The following is a 12,838-nucleotide window of genomic DNA, read 5'->3' on the forward strand; positions in this document are numbered from 1 at the left end:
TACAATTATGAAAAAATTGCAAAAATTTTAAATTGTGAAAAAAATAAATGTTTATATATCTGATAATTCCCCTTCCAGTATACAGCTCTCATGTCTTCCAGTGACCTCTCCCTAGGCATCCAAGTCCCTTAAAATTGTTACCCTAAACTCAAGAGATTTCAGCAGTGTTAAAAAACAGGATCAATTCAGAATGACATATAAATAACTCAGCCAAACCTTCTAAGACATACTATGGATTTTTCAAATAAAAATGTTTAATCACTGTAAAGCAATTATACTCCAATAAAGATGTTTAAAAATTATTTAATAGAACCTTAACAATGTAACACAATTAATGAAAACATTCTGGCAGTGTCTATTCCTCTGGGGTAGGGTTGCCCATATGGCATGCCAGCTCTGTCTAGAAACCTGTTCCAGGGTCAGGTTTCTTTATTTCTGCTTTCCATTCTTTTTTCTAATGCTAAAAGCCATACAACTTCAAGGCTCTTTTTTTTTTTTTTTTTTTTAAACAGTGGCTCTGATGCCTAAGTTACATGGCTACAGTGGTTATTTATCCATATCAGCCAGTGGTAAATCTTAAACTGCCTACTCATTTTGTACTTGGGAAATTCATTTCTGTTGTCTTTAATTTTATCATCAGAAATATTTTTTAAATTTTTCTAAATGAGATGGAAATGTGATTCAAACTGGTACTACAATTAATTCTCCAAGCACTTGTTAGTAGGAAAAGTCGGGTTAAATGTTTATGCCAGGGGCTTCCCTGGTGGCGCAGTGGTTGAGAGTCCGCCTGCCGATGCAGGGGACACGGGTTAGTGCCCCGGTCTGGGAGGATCCCACATGCCACGGAATGGCTGGGCCCGTGAGCCATGGCCGCTGGGCCTGCGTGTCCGGAGCCTGTGCTCCGCAACGGGAGAGGCCAGAACAGTGAGAGGCCCGCGTACCGCAAAAAAAAAAAAAAAAAGTTTATGCCAAATAATAAAATTACCAAAAAACAAAACAAAACAAAAAAAACCTACATTTAAGAAAAGTCATTTACAAATCTCAATTAACAAACCATCAAATAAAAGCAAAGGGATGCTTTACATGAATTCACTGTACAATTTTTAATGCTACCCAATGGGTGTAAATGTAATTTATATTTACCTACCTCTACAAGGCAACTAATTTATAGGTATACCTGTTTTATTCTTGGATATTTTCCAACCAAAGGCAAGGAACTATAGTTTTCATAATCTCAGAAGTACCAAATCAGTAAGTATACAATACTGAAAAGCGAAGAATTAAAAGCTGACTCTGGCATCTGATACTTTCTTAAAGGGGCAGAAGCAAAGCCAAGTTTAAAACCAAACCTGAAGAAATGATACCACTGCTCTTATAACAAGTGGAAAGAGCACTAGTAGTTGAATTTGGAGACTTGTGTTGCCCTAACCAACTAGCCCTACAGAGCTCAGGCAAGACCCTTAACTTTGGGCGTTTTCCTGAGGGCTTCAATTTCCTCCTGTGCTCAAAAGGGAATCCACTGACCCATACTACTTTACAGCATTATTAAAGGAATTATTTGCTAAAAAATGCCTATGGGAATGCTTTGCATGCCTAGCTATACAGACGTCTATGAGATGTCACTAAATGTTATACCACACCACTTTTATAGTTACATAGCATTCTACTGTCTTAATGTCACAAAATTTATTTAAGCTGTTTCTAATTGTTTTATGTAATAAACATCCTTCTGACTTAAAAAAAAGGTTATGTTACAGTAAACTTTATTATCCATGTTTTTAAAAATTACTACTTCAAGTTTTACTTACCACTCCCATTTCCCCTAAAGTCAGAGAATATGTGTTGTGTTTTAACAGTTACTATTCTCATGGGCTGCCTTTCATATGTAAATCTAACTGTTGTGAGTATACCTTATAAATTTAAGTGCAAAGAATAATAAAGAGCCTTAGAGAAAGAAGTATTATCACTAAAAGTTATGTCACTAGTAAATACAATTTATTCATGTATTCAATTATATAGCATAAACAATCCTACAGATTAATTATTAAAGTATATTATATAATTTTTAAACTTCAGAAATACACTGCACAGATAAAAACTAATTTAATCAACAAAGAGTTCTGCACAAGAAAAGCTATCTAAGTTTTCCACAACAGTATTCTGATATGTAAAATAAATACTTTCTACAGTCCTTCATCATTTAGGTCTTCAAGAAATATTCTTAACTATACCTTCAGAAGAGAAAGCAAGGTTATCTTGTCCTAAAATGCAAAATAGCAATTACTTTCAACTGCCCTCCTTCCTCAAACATCCCAGCTTCCTTGTCAGATAAACTCACTTTATATCTCAAAACATCAAGGGTGGGGAGGGGAAATAAAAATGAGTTGGTTTTTTTTTCTTTTAAAATGGCTTTTATTGAGACACTTTTAGGGCCTCTGCAACATTTCTACTCTTCTTTATTTCCAGTTCTTAGGTGGCTAAACTCTTTTCTGTATGCCAACAAGGCTCACTCACACCACCTTAACAAGGAAGCATACTCATCTATCTTTGCTCAAATGTCCAACCTGGTATGCCCCCACACCTCTTTTTTTTTGTAAACAGAGAAGATAAATATCAGTGTTTACTCTGTTTTAATCTAAACCAGCTATATAAACAGTAATGTATTTCTAGCAAAGGTAACAGTTTAGGAGTTAAATGGATGAGTGTCAGCTCTGCCACTTAGTGGCTAAAATGACCTTAGGCAAGTCACCTTAACTTGGGACAGGGACTTCCCTGGTGGTCCAGTGGTTAAGAATCCACCTTCCAATGCAGGGGACTCGGGTTCAATCCCTGGTCAGGGAACTAAGATCCCACATGCTGTTGGGCAACTAAGCCTGCACACCACAACTACTGAGCACGCAGGCCAAAACTAGAGAGCCCACGCACCACAACTACAGAGCCCATGCACTCTGGAGCCCACACACCACAACAAGGAGCCCACAGGCCAGAACGGAGGATCCCACGAGCCGCAACTAAGACCTGACGCAGCCAAAAATAAAATAAAATAAACATTAAAAAAAAAAAAAAGAAGTTGGGACAATTTCTTCATCTGAAAAAACGAGCTAATAAAATCTGTCTCAAGGACAAGTTGAACAGATAAAAGAAGATAATGTATCTAAGGATATATGCAGGTTACAGAACATCACACAAATGCAAATTATTGTAGCTGTTACAACTCTGCCACATATAAAATATATTTTTAATAATCTTTTAGTGAGACATTTCTTAGTGGAATTTAACCTGTATGTTCATCAATATTCCCTTAGGTTCTGTGTCTATCAGCTTCAAGCAAGGAATCCAAAACTACACTCTAACGCCTACTGTTCTTCCTCAGCCTAAAGGGTGAAGATTGGATAAGTAGAAAGTTTTTAGGAGAAGACTTAGCCTAGCGCCATCTGCAAAGATACTTAATAAATGCTTTTTAATATCACTAGATTTTAGTATCACTGGATAGGTACTCAATCTTTTGCATATTCGGTATTACACAAGGGAGGGAATTTAGCATAATAAAGGCTATGTGGAATTTGAGAAACATGGTATTGAACCACACAGCTAAAACTATAACTAGATGTGTAAAAATTTGGCAAGTCAAATTTCCTCTCTGAGCCTCATTCTGCTTATCTAAAAAACAGTAAGCAACCTCACATTAAAGATTAATTAAATGCCTATTATTCCCTTAAGATTCTTAATTTTGAAAGGAAATAGATGATTCCCTTAAAAATAAAAACACATCAGTACTTGCAATAATATGAGTATATATGGGTTTATGCAGGATAATAATCAGGTGGGATAATTTAAGGCTTCCATGCGTAAAGTGAACTCTGAAGTATTTAAAAAGTGGGAAGGGAGGTTTGATCAGAGATTTATGAAATGATTTCATGGGTTCTGCAAACCTTGTGACACTGTGTGAAAAAAATGCCTGTGCACACATTTTTCAGGGAGAGTATCTATAATTTTAGCCGGTTTTCAAACATTCCAAAATACATTTTTTAATTGGTAAATGACAAGAGAAGGAGCAAAATATCTGTGGGAAATCAGTATATGTTAATTGCAGAATTTCAAATCTCTATGGGAAGGATTATTCAATAATGTGTACTGGAACATCTTGTATCTTTAACCATAAAGCAAAAGAAATTTCATCAAAATTAAATGTCCATATATACACTACCAAACATTAAGGTAGATAGCTAGTGGGAAGCAGCTGTATAGCACAGGGAGATCAGCTCGGTGCTTTGTGACCACCTAGAGTGGTGGGATAGGGAGGGTGGGAGGGAGGGAGACACAAGAGGGAAGAGATAGGGGAACATATGTATATGTATAACTGATTCACTTTGTTATAAAGCAGAAACTAACACACCATTGTAAAGCAATTATACTCAAATAAAGATGTTAAAAAGAAAATTAAATGTCCATTAGAAAACCACTATTTAGGGAATTCCCTGGCAGTCCAGTGGTTAAGACTCCACACTTCCACTGCAGGGGACACAGGTTCGATCCCTGGTCAGGGAACTAAGATCTCACATGCTTCAGCGCAGCCAAGAAAAGATTAAAACACACACACACACACACACCAAAAAACGCTATTTAAGAGAACTACCATACCAGAGAGAGAGAGAAAGAGAGTGAGTGAGAGAGAGAGTGTGTGTGTGTGTTTGTGGGTGTGTGTGTGTCTGTGTGTGGGTGTGGGTGGGTGGGTGTGGGTGGGGGTGGCCGGGGCAGGGTGGGGGGTTGATTACAACTATGTAAAGAATGCCCCAACTCAATAAGACACCCAATAAAAAGTTAAAATAGAAAAATGATCAAGAGACTTGGACTTGACCAGTCACTTGATAAAAAAGGATATTCAATAAACATATAAAATATAAATATATTAAAAGGCACTGACATTCATTGGTTATTAGAAAGATGCCACTGAAACCATAATGAGATGCTACTAAACAACCAACGAAAGAGTTAAAATTCACAGTGCCAAGTATTGCGGAGGAGGTAAAGCAACTTCAACTGCTCAGAATGGAAATGGGAACAACCACTCTCGAATTATCTACAAAAGCTAAACATAACAGTTATCCTATGACCCAGAAATTCCACTTCAAAGTACTTACCTAAAAGAAATGTATGCATATGTGCACTAAACGACTTATTAAACTTAACCATATGAAACTTCCACTTTTAAAATAATCAAGTATTCGCCATTCCACGTGGTTCAACATAAGGGAAGTACACTTATGACGTCATTCCAAAACAAAGAAATATAAATATCCATTAACAGTACAATCAATAGTGGTCTATTAATACAAAGAAATACTGCAGAGCAATAAAAATAAATAAAACTACATTTCTGTAGGAGTATATCTTAGTACAATCACTACAGAGAGCAATTTGGTAATACTTTTTAAAATTAAAAATGTACATATGAAAGAAATAGACTGACCCTGAAGCAAGCTGTTTTATTTACTCTACAAATAACTCTCCATGAGTATGAATAACATAAGCAACAAGGAACATTGTTTCCTGATTTCTGCTTTCATAAACAATACAAATACCTATCAATAAAGAACTAACTAAATTATCATACAACCACATGTCTGAATACTATATAGCTGTTAAAAAGAATGAGGCAGGTCTACAGATATGGTTGCCCTTAGGGAAAGGGATGACAGAAGGATAAAGGGAAAGTCTTCCATACCTCTTGAATTTTATATTGTCTATAGTCTATTCAAAAGTCTTAAAAGTAAAAATTAACCAAAAAAACAAAAAAAAAAGTAAAAATTAACAAAGGTACATATTAAGTACCTTAAACTGTAACAGTGATCCTACAGTTATCTTTTTTTTGGAGTGCTGAGCTGTTAAAGAATTATATTTATTATAGGCTTCCCTGGTGGTGCAGTGGTTGAGAGTCCGCCTGCGGATGCAGGGGACACGGGTTCGTGCCCCGGTCTGCGAAGATCCCACATGCCGCGGAGCGGCTGGGCCGGTGAGCCATGGCCGCTGAGCCTGCGCGTCCAGAGCCTGTGCTCCGCAACGAGAGAGGCCACAACAGTGAGAGGCCCGCGTACCGCAAAAAAAAAAAAAAAAAAAGAATTATATTTATGTATGAAATACAGTGTCTGGAATTTGCTTCAAAATAATCCACTGTTGAAAGGGAGTAGGTGGTAATAAAAATAAGACTGACTATGAATTGATATTTATTGAAGATGGATATACACACACACCTGTGTAACTGTATGCTAGTCTGTATATACAAACAGCATATATACTACCTTCACCCTTCTTAGAAGAAAGTGAAGATATTTCCTTTCACTTTTCACCAAACCCATCATTATATAGATAAAGAAAAGGCAGCCCAGAGAGGCCAATGACGACAAAGGCTGCCAATTAAACCAATGACCAAGAGATCTCATAAAAAGAACCATACCAAATTCTAATACACATTACACTACCTCTAGTGGTGGCTGCTGAAAATTGAAATACTAAAGCAGATAAACCATCTTAACCCACATTAATATAAGAGGTCTAGATGAGATGAAGAGGTTAAAATCTAATGTGTTGGGCAAATTGCAGTGCGTATCACCTGATGTGCTAAATACTAAATTTAAACAAAAACCTCTGACTTCTAAGGCGACTGTACAGATGATAGAGAAGTGGCTTTGGAGACCATGACCCATGAAATACAGTTGAGGTACCGAGAAAAGTTTAATTTGTGTGTGTGGGGGGGTGTGTGCCACCATTACATGGCAAGCTGCCTCTAATTTGAGTGGCTGTCATGCAGAGAGAACAAACTTATTCAATGTGTAGAAATCATTCAAATTCATAGAAACTAAAAGGACTGATGAGCATTAAAGGTCAATTAGAGGAACTTCCCTGGTGGTCCAGTGGTTAAGACTCTGTGCTTCCAACGCAGGAGGACCGGGTTCAATCCTTAGTCAGGGAACTAGATCCCGCATGCCTCAACTAAGAGCCCACAGGCTGCCTAAAAGATCCTGCATGCCGCAACTAAAAGATACTGCATGCCGCAAGTAAAGATCCCACACGATGTAATGTAGATCTTGTGTGCCACAACTAAGACCCGGCACAGCTAAATAAATAAATATGTAAATATAAATAAATAAATATTTTCTTTAACAAATCAATTAGCGCTGTCCAATGAAGGGGATGCCTAGGGAGGAGAGTGTACTCCCTTGTCATAAAAGAAGTATTTGATAAAATGGGACTACATCAAAACCAGTAACTTCTGCTCTACAAAAAACACTGTTAAGAGAATGCAAAGACAAGCCACAGAGTCAGAGAAAATGTCTGCAATAAATATGTCTGATATAATACTTGTACCCAGAATAAAGAACTCTCAAAATTCAGTGAGAAAATAAACAACCCGATTAAAACTGAGCAAAAAAATGTGAGCGGATGTCACCAAAGAAACTATACTGTTACCAAATAAGTACATGAAAAATGATCATTAGTCATGAAGGAAACGCAAAAGGCTGATTTCCTTAATATACTAAGAATTCAGGGCTCCCCTGGTGGCGCAGTGATTAAGACTCTGCCTGCCAGTGCAGGGGACAAGGGTTCGAGCCCTGGTCTGGGAAGATCCCACATGTCGCAGGGCAGCTAATCCCGTGCACCACAACTACTGAGCCTGCACTCTAGAGCCCGCGAGCCACACTACTGAGCCTGCATGCCACAACTACTGAAGCCTGCGTGCCTAGAGCCTGTGCTCCGCAACGAGAAGTCACCGCAATGAGAAGCCCACGCACCGCAATGAAGAGTAGCCCCCTCTCGCCGCAACTAGAGAAAGCCCAGGCGCAGCAATGATGACCCAGCGCAGACAGAAATAAACTAATTAATTTAAAAGATTTCTATGAAAAATATATATATACTAAGAATTCTTACACATCGATAAGTCCAATGAATGTCCCAGCAGAAAAAGCAGGTAGAGACACAAAAAAGCAATCAATAGAAAAAGAAATAGAATGAATTAATAACTTATGAAAAGGCACTCAATTTCATTCACAATTAAAAATCAGAGTACACAATGTTATATAATAATTATACTTCAATAAAGCTGGAAAAAGTAAAACAATTGAACTATATACTTACTAAGGCCTCAGTATGTGCCCAGTACTGTCCTAAATACTTTCCATCTATTAATTCATTTGATCTCTTAGCAACCATCTGATGTAGGTACTATTACAAGTTCACAAGCCTTTATCCACAATTCTAACATCTAAAAAGCTCTGAAAACAAAGTTTTCTCATAATGCATTTTGAAGCAAAACCTGACCTCACCTAAGTGAGGCTACTGATAGTGTTTTTTCCTGAAGAAACAGCTGTCTTGATTAGACTGCTGCCTAGCCCCTGACGGGTGTTAATGTAAAATACATACACTTTCTAAATTCCAAAATAATCCTAATTTCAAGACAAATCTGGCCCCAAAGGTTTCAGATAAGGAAATGTGAAGCTGTATCCCATTCTGCAGATGAGGGACGGTAGATTTCAGTTAGTAGACAGTTGACAGCCACATAGTTAAGTGGTGTTTATTGTCTGAAAAATAAAAGCAACTTTTTAAAGAAAACAAAAACACTGGAAGCAACCCAAAGGTCTGACAACTACAAGGAACTGGTTAAGAAATTACAAAACATAGGGAAATTGACACACCATGCAGCAGTATTTTTAAATAAAAAAGGGAGGGAGGCCAGAAAGAAAACTTTCATATACTGACATAGACTTATTCCCAAGATATATTAAGTGAAAAAGCAAGGTACAAAACAGCACGTTATCATTTTGTAGATCTAAATACACACACATATATGCAACTGTTTGTATTGCTTGTAGGTGCACAGCATATGTCAGAAAGGGTAACAAAATTATGAATGGTCGATCACTCCAAGAAGAGCTGGGACAACCGGAGAAAGGGGCTGGGAAGCTTTTAACCACTATCATTTTGTACCATGTGCAGATAGATTTTTAAAATTTTTAAAACATAAAGATATATATATTCTAAAGCAGAAAAAATTAAACCCCCAAAATAAACATTTTTTTTCTACTTTCAGCTAGACAAAGTCCAAAGTTAGAATGATATGCTAGGAAAAAAAAAGCCACACTGTTAAGTGGGAAATTTGGCAATATCAATTGAATATTTAAATGTATATGCTCTTTCAATTCTAGATGTTTCAACTTCTAGAAACATCTTCTGCCACTATACTGACAACATGACTCTCAAAAACATAAGTAGAATGATTTTCCAAGTAGCATTTATTTGTAATAGCAAATGACTATAAACAGCCAAACTACCCCTAAGAGACTAAAGTATGGTACATCCATATAATGGAAAACCATGAAGCTGCTAAAAGAGAACAAGATAGATTTATAAATACTGATGTGTACATCTTAAAGATTTTTCTGTGTTTTTTTTTTGTGTGGTTTTTTTTTTTTTTGCTTTACGCGGGCCTCTCCCGTTGCAGAGCACAGGCTCCGGATGCACAGGCTCAGCGGCCATGGCTCACGGGCCCAGCCGCTCTGCGGCATGTGGGATCTTCCCGGACCGGGTCATGAACCCGTGTCCCCTGCATCGGCAGGCGGACTCTCAACCACTGCGCCACCAGGGAAGCCCTTTCTGTGTTTTTTAAGGCACAATACACTATACACACACAGTATACACAGATATACATCATGCTCCCATTTATGTGTTTGTTTTTAAGGATACACAGATTTATATGCTGTGCATATTAAAGATTATGAAAGTCTATGTAAGAAATTGTTAACAGCACTTGCTTCTGTGAAAGGGAACTGATTTTTCACTGTCAATGAAGGTATGTGGCTATCTATCAAGGACACTTAAAAAACTCACAGGAAAAACATGGCACATCATCCTCAGTGGATCAGTTTTACTCAAAGATGTGGAAGGTAAAAAGTACTTAAAAAGTTAAGCATTTCAAGTGGTAATTTAAAATGTTTTTACATTTTATAAATCATACCTATCAAACACACAGCCCACATGTAATTTTAAAGATAAAACAGTAAATATAAAACAACTTCAGGGACTTCCCTGGTGGTCCAGTGGTTAAGAATCTGCACTTCCACTACAGGAGGCACGGGTTCGATCCCTAGTCAGGGAACTTAACATCCTGCATGATGCACAGCATGGCCAAAAAAACTTCAAAAGCAGCATTCAGCTGGGTCCACTACACAGAGCAGTCCAAGTCAACTCAACTTCCCCTCAGTTCCCATCAACAACAGCCCATGGAGAGCCTTACTGCCCACTGCCATTGCCCACCCACACACCAAGAAGCTTGTCTGCTCCTGTGGCCTCCTGCTCAAGCTGCCTAACTCTGCCCACCCTTGCAGAAGAACAGGGAACCACACCCACATACCCAAGCCAATCCTCAAACTGTAGGCCACCCTGACAATTAACTCTTCAAACTAGATACACAGACCCCTGGAGTTACACAAAGACCTTCCAAAACATATACAGGCACAATTAAGTTTTAGGGACGTTGGTTTCTAAATCCCCATCTTCCTCATGTACTCTGGTCCAAAAACTGATCTACCAACCCACCTGGGATTAATCATTCTTCTCCCACGTTACAAATAATGGCATATCCCTCACCTACCCGTAATCTATGATACACTGCTCCTACTCTGGCATGACCTATAAAGAAATAATGTGATACATTATTAGCTTCTGTGCTTAATAACTGAGTAACTCTAATGTCTTGGTAACAAATCCTTTGCATGTCAGGTGGTTCCAATTATTGCTTTCCAAATAGAAACTACCATAGCAAAACTCTCTCCATTCTTATTTTTGTCAATATGGTATCTCAACATTTACATGTATTAAAAAATAGGAATAGATTGATGCCAAAGACTTCGTAATTCTAGCAATAATATTCATCCACATATACATGAGCTAATTGAAAAAAGGTGCCACGCATATCATTAAGAGGTGTATTTCCAATAAACTTTGCCTTTAAGACTCACAGCAATCACATTTGATCAATTATACACTAATAATTGTGGTCATAACTTAATCTAGAAGAATTTTTAAATACTTAAAGCATCAGAATCACAGAAAATTCTTAAAAGTTTAAATTTATAAACATATTTTTGTACAAAGAATTATGAAAAGATGACCGTTAAAAGACATATTCAGGGGCTTCCCGCAGTGGTTGAGAGTCCGCATGCCGATGCAGGGGACACGGGTTCGTGCCCCGCTCCAGGAAGATCCCCACATGCCGCGTAGCGGCTGGGCCCGTGAGCCATGACCGCTGAGCCTGCGCGTCCGGAGCCTGTGCTCCGCAACGGGAGAGGCCACAACAGTGAGAGGCCCGCGTACCAGGGGAAAAAAAAAAAAGACATATTCAGGGGGCTTCCCTGGTGGCGCAGTGGTTGAGAGTCCGCCTGCCCATGTAGGGGACACGGGTTCGAGCCCTGGTCCGGGAAGATCCCACATGCCACAGAGCAACTAAGCCCGTGCGCCACAACTACTGAGCCTGCACTCTAGAGCCCACAAGCCACAACTACTGAGCCCACATGCCACAACTACTTAAGTCTGTGCACCCTAGGGCCCGCGAGCCACAACAAGAGAAGCCACCGCAATGAGAAGCCTGTGCACCGCAACGAAGAGTAGCCCCCGCTCGCCGCAACTAGAGAAAGCCCACGTGCAGCAACAAAGACCCAAAGCAGCCAAAAAAAAAAAGACATATTCATTAGGATCAAATTCTAAAGGGCAAGTGGGATAGAAATACAATTTCAAAAAGGATAAAGGGTGCTGTAAATCTTCTGGCTGTTAAAGAAAAACTTGTTTTTTTTTAATGTATGAAAGTGAACAGCAAATACTTATGTATCTGTAAGCAAGAGGTGATTACAATAAAAAACAGGATAGCAATTACTTTGAGGTGAAGGAGGGGACACAAGGAAGAGCTTCTGGAGTGGCTGGCACTCTTCTGTTCCTTGATGTGGGTGGTGGTTACAACAGTGTTGCTCTTATAATAATTCACTAAGCAAAACATGTATTTCTAGATATTTTATTATATTGTGTGATTTTCTGTATCTGTGTTTTATTTTACAATAAAAAAGTTAAAGAAATCACTATGATACCTATTGCATGTCAGTTTTATTTTAAAATGCCAATATTTACAGGAAATTATATTATTTATTATTTTACAGAAAATGTATATCCTTTGCAAGCATTTCAGTATTTTCGTGACCAGCAATCCACACCTAGGCTAGGTACTTGCCCCAAGAGGAATATGGACATATCTCTACACAAAAACCTAAATGGAATTGTAAGCAGCTTCATTCATAATCGCCAAAAACTGAAAACCCAAATGTCCTTCAACTAGTGAATGGATTGTGGTACGTACAATGGAATACTAGTCAACAATAAAAATACTGATACAGTGCTCGCTTCGGCAGCACATATACTAAAATTGGAACGATACACAGAAGATTAGCATGGCCCCTGCGCAAGGATGACACGCAAATTCGTGAAGCGTTCCATATTTTTGGCATGGACATATATACACTACCAAACGCAAAATAGATAGCTAGTGGGAAGCAGCCGCATAGCACAGGGAGATCAGCTCGGTGCTTTGTGACCACCTAGAGGGGTGGGATAGGGAGGGTGGGAGGGAGGAAGATGCAACAGGGAAGAGATCTGGGGACATACGTATATGTATAACTGATTCACTTTGTTATAAAGCAGAAACTAACACACCATTGTAAAGCAATTATACTCCAATAAAGATGTTAAAAAAAACCTGAAACATGCAACAACGTGGAATACTCTTAAAAGCATTATGCTA

General features: G+C 38.3%; 1 protein-coding gene across 3 annotated transcripts in view; it reads right to left on the minus strand.

Moving 5' to 3' along the window:
• Positions 1–12,838, minus strand: part of WAPL (WAPL cohesin release factor) — a 75,697-nt gene that overhangs the window by 50,897 nt on the left and 11,962 nt on the right. The window lies entirely within an intron of this gene.

The sequence above is a fragment of the Grampus griseus genome (genome assembly GCF_964374135.1).
Source record: "Grampus griseus genome assembly, chromosome: 16".
Lineage (NCBI taxonomy): Eukaryota > Metazoa > Chordata > Mammalia > Artiodactyla > Delphinidae > Grampus > Grampus griseus.